Here is a 21,024-nt window from a genome sequence, read left to right as displayed (position 1 = left end):
ATCTAAATTCTAGTCTCTATTGGCTTCAGGAGCCGAATGGTGAAGATCCACTGGGCCACAGAGTGACTTTTAGAGTCTTGGGCAAATACAGTAATATTAATAAAGAGGGTTTCGAAAAGCTTTTAAAAATCACCTAGACTACTCGACATGTTTTCTTTAACAGGTTAGCATTTAGCATCGATAATAAAATCTTGGAGGTGCAAGCAGCGACATTTTCATATGCATTTTGGATGAAATGAATGAATGGTGGTGGACTTTAACACTTGAATACAAATAGGCGAAGCCTTGAAAGTCAGGATAAGTGTAAATGAAAGAATAATGTTGCTCCCACAGCAGCACTGCGTGCATTTTGTCCTGTCATTTAATTTTCCCTGCCTTTTGTTATATTTTTTTAATCTTTTGGGACACCGTGAAACTACAGAATGTAAGGAGCATGTGGGCTTAATTGACGTCCAATACTTGATAGGCCGAGACCAGCTCGAATAGTTATCTTGCCGTTTTGAACTGTTCAAAACAACAAATTAAAAACAATTACAATACAGTAGAACGCTAAACCGCACCGAAGAGCACGCTACTCAGACGGCAATAGGAAATGGCTGCTTCAGCCGACAACTTCCTATTTCACTGAGATTTGCGTCTCCCTCTCCGATGCTTTTTAAGGAAACTGAAGAGCTAGCGTTACTTAAACATCAGGAGAATTGTCATTAATGTGGCGTAATCTTTCGTCTCTTCTCTAATAATTTAAAAAATGACCATCCTACCTTCGGGGTAAAGTAAAATGGCAGATTGAAGATGCGCTTCAGTGTAGATGTAAAAACTCGACAGGTATCTTTTTCAGGTCATACATTCAGCTTCTAAGCCTTCCATGGTTCCTAGTTATTTATGCACGCTCATAGCCCAGGGTGCACTCTGATCTGCCGTACTGCATTTTTTTATTCTCACTTGTTTATTAATTTTCCAAACTATTCTCGTGTACATTTGCATTGACTTGATCTCAGCAAGACCACTGAACACCAATTAAAGGTTAATGGGCTTCCTGGGTGGATTTTCATCAAGTACTACAATTTGCTGAAATTAGGTATTGCATGGAATTGTAACTTTGCAGTTTATAAATCCTGGGGCATGAGGATGAGAGAAGAACTTCTGATTTTGTGTCTGCTTTAAAACAATCCCTAGTTGTAGACTAACACAAACAAACAAACACAAGTTTGTTGCTGAAATGTCATTTTTGCACTTCTACCACATTATTTTGTATTGTATAAGAAAATCGCGTTTTAGTTACTAGTCTGCTTTGTATCTTGTCTGAAAGTGTCCTTACCTCGGCCGGGTAGTTACGTTTTCGTATATTACACACCTACATAGGCATTCCTACATCTCAGAAATTGTCGAGTTGTCTTTCAGCCTTGGATCTGGTACCTTTTTATCAATGCTTCAAGAAGGATTCCATCACAGGGCGGTGTGTGTTTTTTTAGCGAGTTTTAGGACGTAGAAAGCAGTGTGAGGCTATTATTTTTTGGTTAGGTGCCAACATGCTACCTGGGTCTTTTGGCGTTCTGTTTTTTCAGAAAAGTGTGTGCGAATTAACTTTGTGAACCTGCTAGAATCTGGTTGAGCCCCCCTTCTTGAGGTTTAGTGCAAATATCAGAACTTGGAAGTGGGTGGTGCATGGCTCGTGGTGCCAAGAAATCCTAGATGAATGATTGGCACCAGAGACCGCACACAAGTCGTTTCTAGATTTACAACGTCGGTGCACAAGAGGGATGTATGTAGACGTTATAGCTTGCCCACCTTTCAGAAATGCTTACCTCAGTTGAGCATGCTTACTCTAGTGATGAAGTAATGACTGAAGAATACGTGGTTCCGGATTGTCTTAAGCAGGGTCGGGTCATTCAGGGGACTAAGGCTTTGACTTCAGGAATCGGTGTTGAACCTCCAGGTGAGAGTCTCAAATCAAAGTTGGTCCGCTCAGCCTTTCATGCCATCAAGGTTAATAAAATGAGTACCATTAAATGTGTTATTCAGTGCAGACATGTTCCAAGTTGTGAATATGTGCTTTAGAAATGCATATTATGTTACATCTATTACACGTCTGCCATTGCTGTTGTTTAGGTCAAGCCTAAGGGCAGCGCGCATGCTCTGCAAGGGATGCTGTATTGTAGTATGCTCTTAAAGCCCCGCACACTCTCTGCACATATTTGTCATTGGCTTATGTCAGTGGTTCCCAAACTTTTTTGACCCGTGGATCCCTTGACCGGGTTGGTGGTTGGCCGTGGCTCCCTACCATTTTTTTGCCGGTGTGTCAGGCAGAGCACTGTGCTAGGCACGGATTTTTGGCTTGAGTGTTTTAGGCCACGCCCTTTGTTGCATCGACCACACACTTTGAGTCCCCCCTCCCCCGGTTTTTTTCATCCCACTTGGGGCCCTGCATTTGCATGGTTGTAGGAGTGCTTCTCCCAACACATTTTACCTAGAATTCCTGATGAGTTCTGCAGTACAAAGTGTGGGAAACATGCAGTATTACCTTGTTAACTCTTTGTTCTTACTATGAAACTCATAAAGGGGAGAGAAAGCCACACCCTGGAGCCTCAGTTTACCAGGTGTGAAACATGGGGGTGGGGGGGAGATAATTGAGGCTCAGAGTGTCCTGCCACTGTGTTCTCTTATCAAAGGTGCTCAGGTGCGCATTGTTTCCTTGAACCATAAATTCTGTAATCTTATGTAATGCAGAAAAGTATAGAAGATCTATGGGCACTTCACTTAAGAATGTGATGGAAGTTACATGTGAAAGGTTACAAGGGAGTGCCAAGGAATTTGAGGATTATTCCTCAGGTTTTGCCACTGGATTCAAGCTAGTCTGGCTGATGACGGATGATTAGCCAGAAACTGTCCCATGATGCTTGTTTCCAGTCCAGGGAAGACCTGGCTTGGCAGTTCGGGCTGGACTGTTCCCATGAGGCACAGGGTTAGACTGATTTGCATATGGCCAGGTCTGAACTGGGGTGGCGGAGTGAGCTAAAGAATGATGATGGATTAGACCCAGATTAGTTGACTGGGGGTGAGTGCATGCAATGTTTAACACTCGGTCCATTATCCCATTTGGTTTTGCTTTTATCTAAAAGTAATCCCAACAAGCCAGTGGCTTTTAAACTGCTTACATGTTTTCATTAGAAACAAATGGAATTTTCCTGTCATTCTCTATGGACAGTTTTAGTTACTTTTTCTATCGTTGTATCGCTGTATATTGGACCTGCACCAGCCTAATAGTGTTGCAGTATCTCGAATTATTTTCACATTGTACCTTGTCCCGACCCCTCCTTTTTTCTGGAGTTGCTGTTAGTAGTCTGCTTCATAACGTGCCATGAAAAGGCCCGGGATGATCTTTGCCTAGGGGAAAGATCACTGTAATTGTCTAAAACCAATTTCTGAATGACTGCAATCAGTCATTATCAACTTTATTCGATTTAATGAAAAAACTCATAAAAGTGCACAGTACATATTCAAATGGTGTTAGGAGCAAAGAAAGACATAAAATCACTATATCGTAAAGGACTCCTCCAAAGCATGACAATCATGATCATAAGCCGAGGCCCTCTAATGCCTAACACAGACAAATACCTATACATACATCCTTAAAACTCCTGATAAACAATCTTTCCGCAATCATTGGCACGGAAAAGCTAGTGCTGCAGTCAGCAGGCCTGGAATGTTGGCCATGCCCCCCTCTTCCTCCCCGTCTCGCATTCCTCTCTGAAAATGGCAGGATTAGACTTCTCAGACTGTTTGCACAGTGCTGCTCAGAGGCCATAAACACTGGCTTGAACATATAACTGCCTTCAGCCTGTGTGTTGCATTTTTGAGTATTTGTTCTGTACACCGTTTACCCAGAGCAATCAAGGAAATGTTGGAAATCATTTAACCTCTAAGTTGAACCAATGTACTGTTTTCATTAAAAAACGACATTGGTGTTAAAATGAATTAAATGTCTCAGTAAATTATATATAGTTTAACTTCCTTGTGATTCTAAGGGGGAGCATGTTCTTGTCGTCATGGGGATGATTTGTGTTTGTTGCACAGTAAAAACGTAGACTTTGAAACTCATTACAAGTTTAATGATTACTTTTCGATTTTTGCCCTTGAAGATTGTATTAGACTTGGGCATAACATATAGAGCTCAGTGGGATTGTCTGTTTTGGGTGATTGTTGCGAGTGTGATACAGATGCACAGGCCTTTCAAAAACATGCTGGAAGAATAATGGTCCGCATGAATAGGTAGTCACGTTTCATTTTCATTTACATTCTCCCGACACGAATGCTGGGAAGTGCCCCAGACCTGCTGTGAAACAAAGGAATCCGATGCTCTGGGGTGCAGTATTCTAAAGAAAACGCATTTGTCACCTTGAGCAAAGCTGACTTGACAGCAGCCTGGGGTCAGGCAAGGGGAAATTCCTGTGAGCTGTGTTTTATGAATGAACCTTGGTTTCCATGACGCGAGCTAGGTGTGGCTAGTGGGGTAATGGTGCACTTTATTGTAGGACAGATAAGAGTCATGGCACCTCCTTTGCGCATCTGGAACTCGCTCCCCATTCAAGGGAAGCATCCTGTTTGCTGTGTGAGACGTGTACTTACATGCTTTATACATTCAGACGGCCAGATCAGAATTCACGTTATGAGACTTCCTGTACAGCGTATTAAAAGTAAGATTTGTGGAGCTTCCGTTCGACTGCTCTGAAGAACGACAACAGTCGCAGGAAAGCAGGCACATCTGCTCTGCCTACGGTGGAAAGGGGCGTTCTCTGGGCCGGTGCACTATGCAAATAAAGCCTATTGTAAAAAAGTTCACTTCTGTTTTGTGTAAAGCTGATACAGGATGGTATCGACTAGCTCTTGGTATCTATTCTAATCCCAGCTTTGATGTCACAAAAGCTCCTTGCAGCAAACGCACCCTTTCTCTTGAGTGACAGGAAATGCTCTCCATTTTTTGGGAAAATTGTAAATGCACCTTTTCTTTGAAGAGACCCAGAATACCAGTATGGACACAATTACCCAACCCCATTTATGGGTGGCACGTTTTTATAAGCATCACAACAGCGCCACTTTAATAGATATGCCAGGAAGCATACATTGGAGTGATTCCCCGAAACTACCCTAAAGGAGGTATCAAAGTGCTGGGCCCAGATGCGGTCCCTATTGACTTGTTCCAAGACAGATTTGTGAGCCCCATATTAGTCAACGTATTGTGTGTGGAGTGCAGTATACGCTGACCCCCTACTTCTTGGTCAACACAGTCCTTGCTTTATTTTCAAGAAGGGAGCCATGCTCTTCCCCAATTCTTACTGAAGCTACCGCCAAAGAGCTGGGCAAAGTCTGATTAATTCCCTTGGAAGCCTGGGCTGCTTAGAGAGGCAGTCTCTCTTCTGCTCAGCCTTGGTTTAGAAAGGGCTTGGGAACAATAGACCAATGCCTGAATCTTCACTTTTTTCAATAGTGAATGCACTAAGGTGAAGAGATGCTGTTTATATTTAGCATTTGTGGACCATAGCTCCACATTCGATTGTGTCAATTGAGTTAAATTATGTGGAGGGGATTTTTGAATTAGGAGTGAATCGACCCATTGTGCACCTGCTGAACATACACCATGCAGATGTAACTGGGTGCATTAGGTATAACCACAAAGGCGAATATACTTATATCAAGACCAGACAGGGCATATGGTTGCATTTTGGCACCATTTCGTTTCTTCCTTAACCATAATGAACTTGATGCATCTTTGTTACATGTAGAAGCAGATACACCTAGCGTGGGTGCAAGACAACTTCTGGCTTTACCATATGCTAATGACTGAACTGGGGTTGGACTACTGAAGTTACTGGATAACTTTGTCTGGTACATGAATCAATTGGGTTTGTCCATAACAAACTCTAAATACTACAACATGGTTTATGGCCGTTCTCCTAGCAAACTGAAATATCACCATATTAATAAGACTAGACTCCGTTAGTGAAGATAACTTTTTGAGAAGTTAGCTGTCTGTTCCAACTAGTTTACCTAACTGTGCTTGTCATGTGGAATTGAGGCTAACGCATATCAACATGCGGATAACATTTACACCCTTAATGTTATGGCTCCCTATCAAAATAGAAACAGTACTTAACTAAGCTGTGATTACAGACTGCTTGTGGCTTGATATAGTCTGTAATATTCAATGGCTGGCATATGGAAAGGACCTACTTTATTTGATAGAGTGCCCAATCCTTTTACAATTTTAAGAGTATTAACTCCTCAATTCAATCTGGTGTTAAGACAGAATTTTTGGCAATGCTGTTGAGGAAAAGAGATGCCTCTGGGTGCTGTGCTGTAAGAGAAGGGTGGCGGCCCATCAAATTCTTGTGGCCACTATTTCCATGGAGCCCTATTCACATTGTGTACTCGATCAACACATGTACTATCTGATCAGGTTTTGTATCAACATTGCACTTTTCTTGGTTTCACACTCTAGAAATGATTTTGGCAAAACTGATCTGATTCTCTGTCCATGTGACTCAGTCTACTCAATCCACCTTTGTTAGACCTGGCACCGTTGCCATTTTTTGACATGTTTTTGCTTGTTACATGCTTTGGGCTCTGTGCCAGTGTTATTCAGTGCCACAGTGCAAGTGCTCCCTATTGTAAATTCTTGTAGTGTAATTAGTGACTCCATGATTGGCTTATTTGATTTACTTGTCAGACCCTAGTACAGTGCGCCATGTGTGCCCAGGCCCTGTAGATCAAATGCTGCTAGGGGGCTTGAAGCACTGATTGTGCCACCCACAGAAGCAGCTGGTAAAGTGTGTCTCAGGCTTGCCATTGCAGAGCCTGTGTGCAGTCGAGTACTGCCATGTCGCCTTGGTAAGGGCACCCAGTTATCAGTCCCTAAACCTTCCCTTTTCTACATGTTAGCCACCCCTAAGGTAGGCCCAAGGGCAGGGTGCATTGTAAGTAAAAGTAGGACATGCCCTGCTGTGTGTGGCATGTCCTGATAGTAAATTGCAGCCAATTTCGTTTATAAGTCTCGACTGGCGACGGAGCGCTGTCGCCAGCGAGAATTATTGTTATGGAGTTGCCTCTCATGCCAGACAAGAGATGGGCACGAGACTGACTGGAAATGTGGACGCGCTCGCGAACAGATGTACACGTCGATTGGCCTCATTTCCAGTCCTTCGCTTGCGCGTGCGCATGACGCGTTTTCATTGTGTGCGCATGGCATCTCCTCCCTGTTCCCACCGCGCGCTTGATTTAGCTTTCCCTTGAGCTCCCACCTCGCGCTTACCTCCCCGTGCCTGTCCCTCTGCCAAGTCTGGTTTTAAATGTTTTTTTTTTTTATTGCCAGCGTTATTTTATGTCATCCGACTGTACACCCCAGAGTCCAAAGTCCATACTATTTTACTAGCTTCACAGTTTGGAAAACATTGTTGATGAAATTAAATAATTAGTTGCGACGAGTCGGAGTGAAAATCGCTTCATTTTTGCACAACACAAACCTTTAATGTCTTTTTAGGTCAAGCCTAATCCATCCCGTAGGGATGGTTGGGCGAGATTATAGTAAGGCTTCCGAAAAGTCTCCCCAAACTGCGGATCCCATACAGTTCGTGTGACCACGCGCTCGTGCGCGCGCGACGTGCTCTGTCGCCACTTCAGCTCACCAGGCTGCACACCCCCTCACTCTCACTATGCTCGTGCCTCTCCTTTGATCTCCCCCGCATCAGACTTGAACGGAATAAGCTCCCCTGCAACAGCAATGCCGAGAGCTTGTTTTAAATTTGAGGCAAGCTCGTTTCAAATTTGAGGCAAGCTCGTTTCAGTTTCACGCGAGGCATTTTTTCCTGTCCCTCCTCCCTCCCGCTGTCCGATGCCTTCTAATTCGCCCCCCACACCCCCATTCTTTCCTTCAAATGTTTGTTTTCTTCAGAGCCATGACGTCGCAGCTTGCCCCCCCCGCCCCCACAGAGGCCATTTACAAACTTCTTGTTTTGTTTATTTAAAGTGCAAGCTCTCGTTTTTCCTTTTACTCCTGGCAAATGGACGGGTCTTGCACACCACTGCTGCCACAGCCAAAGGCTCACCCTTCCAGAGGGTACCCCTGATCACCCCACCTTCACAGAGATGACACTTTTGGATTGATATCCCAGTCATCTGGGCTCCTTCCTGTGCCCCGTGAGCCTCTGTGAAGGGTCACTGTGTTTGAGTGAGTTGTGTGGTGCATTAATGCTAATTGGGACAGAGAGAAGGAGTGTCATACACTCTGCTGCAAAACTAACACATGACAGGAAACCATATTGAGTGTGATTCCAGTGTTGACAATGGTAATGCTTGGTGTCTTTGTTCCTTTCAGAATTAGCAAGTAACTCTTAAGTCTCTAAGCACAGGTCTAGACCTTGAGTTTTACAAACATCCTTGTTTTCTGTTTTCTGTTTTAAACCCAACTACGCTCAGTGCAAACATTTCCCTGTAACAGTAGCATTGAAGATGCAAAGCACTTTGGCTACAGCATGAAAAAGCATCATTTGTTGATCAGCGCTCTCCTTGTACCAGGTGCCTCGGATTGCAATCCAGAGGACCTTTTAAGGAAACAGTAGGAGGCGAGCCCTGGCATTCCAGACTAGCACAATCGTGGCTTCCATTCCTCTTTCAGCAGTGTCCCCTTCCATAGAGGTGTTTCTTTGGTAATTTTGAAGAGCCAAGTTCAGCAGGCTTACCCAAAAATCATAATTTTCACCCACAGACCTAAGTTATAAATAGTCCAGTATTTTAGAGCTGAAAGGTGCAACAGGTAGAATTAGTTAGTATTTCAGCCCTCTTTCTCCACCACCATGAGCAGTCCATATACACACATCTTACCTTGCCGCTGATACCTAAATAATTTGATTGGTTGTCCATAATACTTGTGAAGATCTTGTTTAGCATAATTTTGATCATGCACCTGTATGTGACGTCCAATAAAACATATTCATTAGTAAAATGTCAGTTCCAGCCAGAACATGTGTGTCCTCCCATTACTAGTGTGTCAAGATAGGTGCTCGTTCGAGCAAATCTAGGGCTGAATGGGAGCTCAGCTTGTTCAGTGTTTGTTCCTGATGCTTTTGATATTACATTGTAGCAAGGTCGTTCCAGGTGTCTGAACCGTAGGGCAAATCCTGATTGTGCAGTAGCAGTGGACCTTGATGATATTTGGCAACGTTGCATCCTGCATAGTCTGAGTCAGTCGAAAGAAACCCACTTACCTCTGGCGTGATGGCCAGTGCTTTGCATCAACAGTATAAACATGGTTTTGCCACCACACGTTATTGAAGGGTCAAGAGTGACGTCCTGTTCATTACCGGTACCAGCAGGCGTCCAACATGGCCCATTCTAGCATGCACCTTCAGCTACATGAGGATCATTTACATAGTAAACTGCAACAATTTCTAGGTGGATTTGGGGGAGGGGGAGGAGAGAAAAAGCTTGAGAGGGTGTAGGTCCACATTACAACATGCTTGATGGCCTCATGTCCAATAGGAGGTATCCTAAAAGGCTAGCCATCCAGTAGCACCTTCATTTTGCCCCTCAAGCAGTACACCGGCCCGTGCCCACAGCTGAAAGTCAGGTAGTGAATTGCCAGTGCTAAGAAAACGAGCATTTGCAATGCAATAGGTGTCGCATTTGCGAAAGTTTAAGCTATTGGCATTGTTAAAGACAACGCCTTTTTTATCTGTTTTGAAACCAACATATAAATAAATGGCATTATCATTTACAATGCCAATTGCTCAAACTCTCGCAAATGCGAGACCTATTGCATTGCTAAAGCATGTTTCCCTAAGAGGTGGTGCTTGCATTTACGCTGGTATCGAGGGCATTCCTGTTGGGTATTGATCACATACAGCACACTGGAGTGCATGCAAGTGTGTCAGACCCTAATTCTGCTTTAAGTGCCCATTTCGGGGTCTTGGCGAGTGCGTGTGTAATTATTAAAATTTCTTTCCTTTATTTACAAGCCCATGTGCGCTTGGAGAGCAGCTCTGCATGCCTTTTACTCCTAGGCTAGAGGATTCCTAATTAACCCCTGAGGCGTCGGTAGCCCGCGCCCCGCTGAGAAGCGCAAATGATTTTTGCATTAGTCTTTAGTATTTGAAAATAACCTGCTGGCAAGGCGGGCTGAAGCCAAGATAGAAATATCAAGTCTAAGTAAAGGGCACAGTTGCCCCTGAAGGTAGATAAGGGTATTTCAGGGTCGGTATGGTCAGAGAATTTTCGTATTTGAACAATAATGCATCATTTGTGACGCACATGTTTTCTTGTTAAAGCAATAACTACACCCAAGTTCCATTTTTATTATCTCTTCTGGTATTGTCATTAAAGGTAATTTAGCTAATAGAGATTTCAGAAACGAAGAGTAGATGTTTACATATATGAAATAAAAATGCAAGCGTTGGTTAAATCTATGAGCTGTAGTCAACCACCAAGCATCACCTCTCCTCACACCACCCACTGATCGCTTCAACTCACAACCAACAGACGCAGACCACGAGGATGTGAAACTTATTCTCACATCAGCCACAAACCTGCGAGGTATTCGATGAAACAATTTTCAGAGGTAACTTGTGCAGAATAGCTTGAGTGATACACTGTGACGTGATCGATAAGGCATAAACACCAGGTGCAAGGAATACACATATCTTGAATAGTTTAGCATCATGACAAACTTTCAAGTGTTAACACTTTGAACAGCTTGGCTTAATTTTATTTGGTAACATCATTGTCAATTGATAAACAGCATGCACATTTTGTTATTACCTCAGATTGCTTCATGTTGGGAATTTAAACGTTTGACGCCAATTAACCAGAGAGATACACCTGAGATAAAGTCAAATCACAGACTTCCAGCATAGGGAGACACATGTGAGTAACCTCGAAGGAGGGCTAGAAGGCAAAAGCCAGCAGCCGGTCACCCTTCACCTGAGAGCGACTGCTCAAGACAGTCTTTAGGCCTCACAAGGGGTATGGAAAGTGCTGGATTCCTCAAACCTTTGCAAGATGATACAATACCCAGCTGGTGCTGTAATGCCATACCAGTCGATAAAAGAATGTCATACAGACATGTATAACACAACATAATAGTGTTGGATCTCTGTTGCAGTACTCATTGTCATTAATAAAACACCACATGGTGCAGTAGTTCGGAGTGTGAAACATTGGGGATATCTAAGGAGCCACGTGCAGAAGCTGAACTGTTCGGAGTGTGATTCTTTAGTGGTGTCTCAAGAACCCCGTGCAGAAGCTATGTGTCTCGTAGAAAAAAGTTTTTTTGTATTGCACACCAGAATGGTTCTGCAACATTATGACAGTGTACAAAAGTCTTTTGCAGAGTTCTATGTGTGAATTCTAATCATTACATAACAGATAGTCCTTAAAAGTGTCCCACTGATTTCAGAAAATAATACTTCCCTGGCATTTCAGAAACCATGGGTATTGGTCATAATGGATTCCTGTTATTAACTTTGCATCACAAATTGGTGCCCTATGGTCTCCTACATAATGGGAATAATATGCAAGACTCTAACTGGAGAATTTCATCCTGGTAAAATTCTCAAGAATTCCAGGTGTGGTAACACTGCTATTTTTAATTCTTTTTTGGTTATTTTAAGTCAAAACAGGATTATTGGGACACTTGCAACGAAGGGCCGTATAGAGTCTGTAGTGTGGGAAATGGGCAGACTGAACAGGCTAGCAGACATTATTTGCTGTGAAAGTCTGCTTTGGTGTGTGCCATAATATATACGTTTATTCAAATTTTTCAGATAACCTGCACTTAGAAATTTAACTATAAACTCGAAGTGAAGAAACCGTATGACACACACTACCCTGCAATTGTTGTCTGCACTCTTTCTTTCTTGTTAATCCTGTATGGCAAACATTGTAAGCATTTTTATATATCGGCTCTGTTTTGAGTGCTCTCTCTCTCTCTCCTTCTCCCCACCTCAATTTCTCTCCTCACTGTCTCCTCTCCTTCGTCCTCGTGCACCCTTATTCGCTCACTTTGTATATCACTTTTTCCTGCGCTTTCGTCTTGCCCAATGTCTACCGAAACTTTCTAATATGCATTTTTCTGTTCTAATTCTACATTTACTGTTAAGCCCTCTCTCCAGTCCGGCTTTCCCTTCCACTCTAATATATTTATTCTGCGATTTGCTCTTTTTTGACATTCCATAAATTAGTTATGGTTTTGTCCTTCTCTCTTGTATTTTTAGCTCTGTCGCACTTTTCCCTTCTCTGTGCTCCACTTTCTCTCTGCTATCACTGCCTCTTCCCATTCCTATCACTCTGTCCTTGTCATCTCCTCTTCCACATTTTCATTCTGTCCATTCTCTATCATCTGATGTCATTTTGTTCCTGCAGTATTGCTTGTTGGCTCCTCTCTGTGCTGCACTTTTTCTCTTTCTCGCCTCCAGACTAATTCTTGTTCTGAAGCTCTCACCACCATATTTTGTTCTGTTACCTCACCATATATATTTTCTCTCTCTCTCTCTCTCTCTCTCTCTCTCTCTCTCTCTCTCTCTCTCTCTCTCTCTCTCTCTCTCTCTCTTCTCCCCTCCCCCCCTGTCTGTCTAATATTTCTTGGTTTGACGTTCCCACCAGCACTCGTTCTGCTGTTGCTCCCTTCACTTATTTCTGTATTTCTTACCCCTCTTCCCTCGAATTCCTCATGGGTGTTTCCTTACCTATATTTTCAGCCTTGCCTCATTGCTATCCTTCCTTCTCTACTCCTTTTTACTTCAGCTGTCTCACTACAGTTTAGTTTTCGAGCCTCCTCTCAACTGCCATTAGCTCTCTTGTCCTTGCACAATGCTTTTTTCTGTATCCCCTCTGCCTCGTCACTAATGCCTTCTATTCTCTCATCTCCCTTTCTCCTCGCCAGTGTTTCGGCAAATTTTTAGGTCGAGCCTGTAGCAGCGCGCATGCAAAAAAAATTTATTTGCAATGCAATAGCTCTTGCTATTGGTGTTGCATTATTATTAGCAATGCTAATAACTCAAACTTAAATAATGTGAGACCTATTGCATTGCAAATGCTTGTTCACTATTGCAAGTCTACCTGTCCCCATAGGCCTGAATGGGCAGTTTGATTGTAACATCTTCTAATCCTAACGGACCCACGGAACATGGTAGAAAAATGAATTTAGTATGCATGAACTCCGAATGTTAAAATACATCATTTTGTGAAGGTGATTTTTAAATTCTGTATTTGAAAATACCACTTTGAGAAAGTAGGTATTTTGTTGCCTAACCATCCAGCCCCTCTCTGCTAGGTTGTGCATTACATGTCTCGTTTGTGAGTGACAGGAGTGCTTGGGCTCCAGCAGTCTGATGAGTTAGGGCTGGGCTGAATAGGACCGTGGCTGCATAGAGAGTGGGGTGGACATTACCTTTCACTCCCCTGACCCCAACCAGAATAGAGAGTAGATGGAGGAGATTTCCTTTCAGCTACCTGGACCAGGTCTGCTTTCAACAATACTGTCTCACCTCCTGTCAGGAAGCTTCACAGAAATGGCACAGACACCCTCTGCCTTCAGAGGACAAAGGATTTACTAGTATAAATATTGGGGCCCAGACCCCAAGACTTTAGATCACTTCTGGGAATCAAGATGAACCTTTGGAAAGGAGAGGAACAAAAAGAAGCTGAAGGAGTTGACTGCCCCTTTGCCAGTGTGCTATTTTCTGGGGTTGGCATGCAGTGGTTGTTATTTGCCAAGGAAAGGAGAAGGAACCTTTATTGCACTTTCATCATCTTGAAAAAGAATCTCCAAGGGCTTGAAGTGTGCTTGCCTCCTGCTGAAGTCTCAGGGATACAATACTTCACCCGTAGCTCCCCCCCTGAATTTCCTTTCTGGGAATTCTGTCTGCAGAAGCCTGCATATTGTTGGGAGCTGGAGGCACAACTCAACAAGAAGAAGCTTGTCGCATCTGCAGCTGTTGCTGTCCCATCATCGGAGAAGCGTGTCGCTACTGCAAGGGTCGCCGTCTCATCACCGGAGAAGCGCGTCGCAGGGCCTTTCGTGGCTTAGAAGTTCCAGGGTTGCCGCACGGCCATTGGGTGTCATCGCCTTCATGTCGTCACATCAAAGATCGCTGCGCCATCTTGTCGCATCGCAACCGGAACGCAACACTAGATCGACGCATCCCCTCCTCTCCGGTAAGGAACAGACGCATCGCCTACTTTGCTCAAGCACTGAGGAACAGACCCATCGCCTCCCCCGAAGCAAGGAACCGACGTATCGTTCTCTCTGCAAATCTTTTGTTTAACTTGCGTGATGCATCCAAAGGTACTTTGTGAGAAACGTGTTGCGTTTCCCATCATCTCTGAACTAAGCTATTTCTACCATCTAAAAGTCATTTTTATTAAAACTGTATTGCAGATTTTTGTTGATTGGGTCTTGTTTAAGTCTATATAAAGAATACTTATTTTTATAAAACCTGTGTGATGTCCATCTGTAGTGTTTTCACTGTATTACTGTATGTAGTCACAAATGCTTTACACACTGCCTCTGAGATGAGCCTTCCTGCTCGTGCCAAGCTACCACAGAGTTGAGCAGGGGTTATTTTTAGGAGTGTAGCCCCCTTACCTTGACTAGAAGCAAGGGCCCCTATTTGGACAAAGGTGCCAACGACCCTATTTGGACAAAGGTGCCAACCATTGCCAACTTGAGACCTCCAGTTCTAACAACCTTTAAAAAAAATCTTTTTTCGTAAGCTATATGAAGCAACAAGGAAACTAATCTTAATTCCTTTACTTAGATCACTCAATATAAGATGCAGTCCAGACCTTTTTTTACTTAAAACTCCTGCAGTCTGAATTGGTAGTCTGTATGATGTATAGATTAATCTCCGCTGCAGTAAGACTGAAAAATAGGGTGGACAAGTAATACCGAGAATGTGTATGTTTTTGTGGACATGATTGTTACTTTAATCAATGCTATGGTTTATGTATTACTTGTGGGTGTGTGAGAGCCAGTTTGACCAGATGTTAATGCTCATGGCTCTTCTCCATTTTCTTGAGAGGACATTTTTAGTTTCATGCACAAATCACTTCATGGCCTGATTTAAAAAAAAAAAAAAAAAAAAGGTTTTGTAGAATTATTCAGGTTTGCTGCTATATCATGTTTAGATCAGACCTAGATTATTGGTAATTTTTATGCTTGGATTTTTTCCATTTTTGTAAAGTGATGATCTGCTTTAATGAATTTAAATGGACATTCCATTTTTTTTGATAAACATAATACAAATATATTGATTGATTTAATGATACGTTTTAGTATCATTGAATACTGGAGGAAAACAACCCTATCCTCTTTTTAAACAGACCCAATGACAGCACACTAACAAATTCAACCAAGCGCTGGAACCAAGCTCTTAAATATTTTTCTATACTTAACGTCCTAACTAACCTTTTCAACTTTCAAAAATGCGTCCAGGTTACCCTTTACCTTATGTCAAGGAGTGTTAATGGGCCGTGATTTATAGGATGCCGGATGTGTAGTGCCACTTGCGTAACATTTGAAACCCCGCCACTTGCCAACCCAAGCATCCAGGGGTGAGTGGGGGCGCCTCCCCATTTTTCTACTTTTCCCCTCCATCACCGTTCATGCGCTGAGTCACCTGTGATATTACCTAAGATATGAAACATAGAATTTCAAACGAACTATTGTGAGAAATGACAATCTTCCTATAGTTAGCCATCTGGCATAAATTGATTGGACTTGAATGGCCTAGTAAACTGTTGCTCCAGTCTGTCCTCCAAACTTGTTTAAGAGCGGTCAGTGTCTGGTTCTTATTGGACAGTACACTTGCGTAATAACTATAAACTGTGCTGTCAGTGGTGTAATTCTTTACAGTCATTGAACACCTCTTCCTAACCATCCCTACTGCTTTCCACATATCCTAAGTGGGGAACATATCCCTTTTAATAAAGTGTAAACACGTGCCTTGTTTTTCGGGTCTTGCCTCCCAACAGCGTGATCCATCTGTCATCAACCAACCTGTTGTAGGCAGTATACATTTAATATACACTTGAAGTTGGTTTTCGGTCAGCCCGCTTCAGCCATTGACATGTAGAATTCTATTTCAGCCACTGAGTTCAGACATCGGTATTCACGTTGTAGATCAGCCTACAGTTGATGGGTCCTTTTAGGTCATGCTTTTTGACCCTCTGCCAGTGTTTGCATTGCAGTGGATGACGTTTCTCTCGTTCTCAGTGGTACAATCCTTCTCCCTTTGTCTCCTGATCTCCACTCTTTTCTTCTTTCCCACTCCACTCACTGCTTACTTCATTCTTCGTGCCCATTGCTCTGAGGCTAGTGCTTTTGGTGCTCCCATCAACATCAGAGGGTTATGCTTTTGCCTGCTCCGGCTTTGACATTTTTGAGTCGCCTCCTGGTATTGCATAGACATTTGCAAAGGCAATATCGGCAGGTGGCCATTTTCAAATGGTACTAATAAACACTTCATCTTAAAATGACATTTTATTTTAATACTTTCCCTTTCCTAGATATCAATCATGCAACATGACGGCCATTTTGGAATAGTACAAGGACAACAAAATACCACTACAGGACCCTTTGCTAGTGTTTGTGCTGCAGGTTAACAAGCATTGGCTAAGGCATTCCTGGCACGTGGCAGCATGACAGATTAAAACAGTACCAAAATATAAATTGACAAAACCAATTTTCTATGTGAAGCATATTGGCTCTGCATGTGCTTGTGTTCTTTTTAGTACAATCAATTCTCCTTCCCAAGAGAGGGCGCCAATACCTGGAGCACGGCATAAGACATTCTGAGGGCAGATCATGGATGATGTGACTTCTAGCCCAAGTGGTCTCGATCACATGCAGACAGAGCTGCAGCACTCTGACGTTCCAGTAACCCATTGCCATTAATCCCCGGGTCCTGTTTCGCTGTCTCGCTCACACATTCTCTCAATCTTGAGCGTCTCCCGCAGCAACGCAGGCATAAACAAAGAGAATGGTGACTGTTTATTGGTGGGTCAGTAAGGTGCTATTTTAGAGCAGCCAAAACGTCGTTGCGGTCCCGAGAAGAGGTCTAGTGCTTATTTAGTGGCCAGCTAGTTGGAGGTTTTTTTCTTTTTCTCTGGTTTCTTGTTGTCTTTGTTTGTGGAACTGAGGATATAGGCCTGGATTGTTACTCTTAATCTCACTGCTTTAAGGCGTTCTGAAGCAGTGTTGTTGCTGTAAGGAGAACAGGGGAGCTGTATAAATAGAGCAATCCTCTTACTGTCTATGGTTATTCGGGAACGTTAGGAATGTGCCCAGAGCTCCTTATAATTTGTTCATACTCCTCCGCTGCTGCTATTTCAGGCCGGAATTTGAAAAATGTGTTAACCTTTTACATAATCAAAAATATACAGATCGTTCTACTTTCAATGATGTGATATTAGTAACGCGAGAGGAGCGGCCGTCTAGTGGCCAAAGTGCCGTCTTTGACACTTTTGAAACGGGGAGGAAATGTGCGTTGGCCCTTGCCCGACAATGACATCCTGGCCATGCCACTGAATATCCATATTTAAAAAAATGTATCTGTAAAAGGCAATTTTGTAAATATGTGAAATGTAATTGTGTCATTTTAAGATGCAAGTCGCCTCTTGGGGTATGAGACCATGTATCGTCTGCCAGCAACCCCCAAAATGTGCAACCCTTGGTTTGCAAATAAAGCAAAGCTATTAAATTAAAGGAGTGGCCAGGCAGCAGAGCCACACCAGACAGTAAAGGGCACTTCATTTGAGGCGGTTGTGCACACGTGATCAGATAAATGTCATCACTCACGGTGCACGAGGCGAATGGAATGAGCAGACCACCCACGCTGTATACCGTCGTCGGCAGAAAGAAACTATGTCTGAAACCTGGAACAGATCAAAGGAGGAAGAGGGCAGATCGAAATGTCCTGATATATGTATTTTGTTTTTTAATGATGAATGTTTTGTAAAACATGCGGCTGGGTAAGGGGCACTCACACACCCCTGGCTTCAGCTGTCTCTATGCCGGGCCAGGTGTACAGTTTAAACTAAAAGAAGACAAATCCTGGTGATTTTGTTGTCTGTTCAAATGTTAAGACTCCCCTGTATTACACTAGAAATATTGTTTGGATTTACCCATAGGTGGTCTAAAGGCTTTCTTATTCAGCCGGCGGCTCCGCAATCCAGGTAAATAAGGGAGGCTCCTTCATGGCTCTAGTTCTTTTCAGTATGCTTAACAAGGGCCCCAGTGAGGGTGTGATGTTCTGATGAAAACACAGATGATTTAAATCCGAGTGTGACTCGTACACCAGCACTTCTATTCCCAATCTTTTGTTTTGCTCAATACAGATACGTTTATGTAATGTAATGTATGTGGTCTTGTAAAGCGCACTGCTGTCCTGAGGCGTCGTGGCGCTGTAGACCGCTGGGGAACCCGTCCTGGCTATCCCTGTGAGATAGTCCCTAATGGGTATCTCCAGGGTGAAACCAGGCATCCCCGGTGAATGTGGGGGGCTGTTGTAGAGATGAGGCAAGCTAATGCCCAGAGTTGCCGAGTGTTATCCCTGGTTAGAGTAGGCACCGAGGCGAGAATTATCGAGTCCACTGACCCTGGTCCACGACCCTGCCGCGTCGGGAATTGAACGCTGGTCCCAGGCCGTTCTCTCCTTCCGGGTCTGCCGCCGCTAACCAGTGAGCCACACCACTCTACAGTCCACTCCACACTTGAGTCAAGCCAGTTCATTTTGATGCAGCTTTACACTAGAAGTATAAGATCCATACGGTTCTAATCTTATTACGGATGGATACTTCTACCGGCAGATTCCTCACCTCTTAAATCCTGCAAGACTGGATGCAGAAACTGTGAGTTCTATTGTGCCACAGGGTCCTCAAACTGCACTTCACTGGAAAGGAAACCATGTTGAGTCTCTTCACTGAAATTCTATGCTTTACCTCCCCTTGATGATTCCCTTATGGGCTGCATTTTAGTTACTTGGAAGAATTTAGCATCTGCACCGACTTTCAGTCACCAAATGTGCAGTCATTGTCCTGTACTGGAGTTCTGAAATTCTTAGCAGCTCACCCATCTCGTGAGAGCCTTGTGAGGAAGGCATCTTCAAAAAAGATTGAAACAGTGGGAAAGGAATGTCAATGGTGAAGTGGGGGTCAAAGAAGTCTTATGAGAGAATGTGTAAGTATTACACGAAATGTAGGTGCTCCCCCTTGGATGGAATCAATAGATGTCCATATAGAAACCGTAACAATATCAATATGGATCTGTAAACCAAAAATATATGTGAGCGACGAAATCAAGTGCAGACTCCTCAATAAAATATCACGTCATACAAGCTCTTGGGGGGAAACCTAAAACAAAGTACTGAAAATGCTTCAGTTCATAAAGTGACTGTGTAGTTATTAGTCCAATGAAGTCTAATGGGACTGTTTGAGATTCGCTGGCAGGTATGATAAATCCTGCAAGTACGATTCTCGAGGTATAGCGTCCTGCTCTCTTCCGGCGTGTGAAACGCGTTGGCTGATTATCTCAATTTGCTGAATCTTGAGAAATTTCTTTGAAAAATAAAGAACTTGATATTGTTATATTATTGCATGTCTATTGGACTTCTTTGATCTGTGCACCCCCACTTCACCATTGACAATTCTTGATCCGGAACACAGAAACGCCCAACAACGGCTTGCGTTTGGGTCGACTGCGCAGAAGAATTACTAATTCGAACTGGCATGAGGTGCTGAAGTACAGATCCGCCGTTGTTTCTTTGGACATTCAACAGTGGGAAAGGAAGCCTTCTCTTTAGCGAGGACAATTTATGTAGCTTACCTTTAGGCCCTATACTCAATTGCTTTGTGGGGGATGGCTCAGATTGTTGTTCCTAATCTCCCTAACCACGTCTGTTTCTCTGTATTACTTCACAAAGGTTGTGCATGATGGAAAGAATGCAACCAAGCAGATATATTTTGTTCTGGAAGACCGTTACCCGCACACATCAGCAGCAGACTGGACTACAGAAACGCCCTATAATCCGAAATCAACAAAGCTCTCCATCACAAACTCCACACCATCCAGAACGCCACAGCCAGACTCGTCCACCGCATCCCACTACACAACCACATCCTCCACCACCTCCGAGACCTCCACTGGCTCCCCGTAAAAAAAATGGGCCCTTCAAGCTGCTCACACATGGCCTTCAAAGCCCTCCACAACACCGGCCCCCAATACCTCACAAAAGAATCTCCTTCCACGCCCCCAGGAGAAATGGCGGCGCTGCCGACCTCACCCTGGCTGAAATCCCCTGCATCCGCAGAGCCAGAATGGGAGGCAGATCCTTCTCTTAAATATCGGCTAAGACCTGGAATGAACTCCCCCCCCCCCCCCCCTCCCCCTCTCCTCGGCATCAGATGAAGCCCTACACTGAATGCCTTCTGAAAGGTCCTCTAGACCTGGCTCTTCGGATGACCTCAGAGCTGCCCAAAACCCTTCTCGCCCCCCAGTGCCTTGAGACCCTTACGTGTGAGTAGTGCACTCTACACATCCCTGATTGATTGATTTGGATGTGGTGAGCACGGTTACTGATCTATAGGTTCCTCAGTCGACATACGCAGTCATGCCTGTCTTTAATGGATATTTCCCTTGATGGCTCCTGCCTTTTTCGATAAGGCACACTCCGCTCTGGAGTACTTTGAACAAGTATGGGCTCTGGCTCGATATTTGGACCTGGTCTCCTGGCACAGCAATGCCATCATTAGTATCCCAAAATTCAGCCATTTTTCTAAGGTATACCCCTTTGGAGATATTCGCCCTCTCAGCTGGTTCAGCTACCCAATGTTTTTTTTTGGCCATAAAAAGGGTAGGGTGGTTTTAATTGCTGTAAAGTCCTCTCCTATTCTGGACATTCACATTCTCAACTCTTCCCTTCGCAAGTAAATGTTCAATGTCAATGTTTGCTCATGTACTACTGGCTATGGAGCATGTTG

The 21,024-nt window shown here is 43.6% G+C and overlaps 1 protein-coding gene across 7 annotated transcripts in view; it reads left to right on the top strand.

The window, feature by feature from the left end:
- FAT1 (FAT atypical cadherin 1) overlaps positions 1–21,024 on the top strand; it is a 299,575-nt gene that overhangs the window by 118,943 nt on the left and 159,608 nt on the right. The gene's annotated exons all lie outside the window — the stretch shown is intronic.

Source organism: Lissotriton vulgaris, chromosome 3_1, assembly GCF_964263255.1.
Source record: "Lissotriton vulgaris chromosome 3_1, aLisVul1.2, whole genome shotgun sequence".
Lineage (NCBI taxonomy): Eukaryota > Metazoa > Chordata > Amphibia > Caudata > Salamandridae > Lissotriton > Lissotriton vulgaris.
This window is presented reverse-complemented; position numbering and strand designations above follow the sequence as displayed.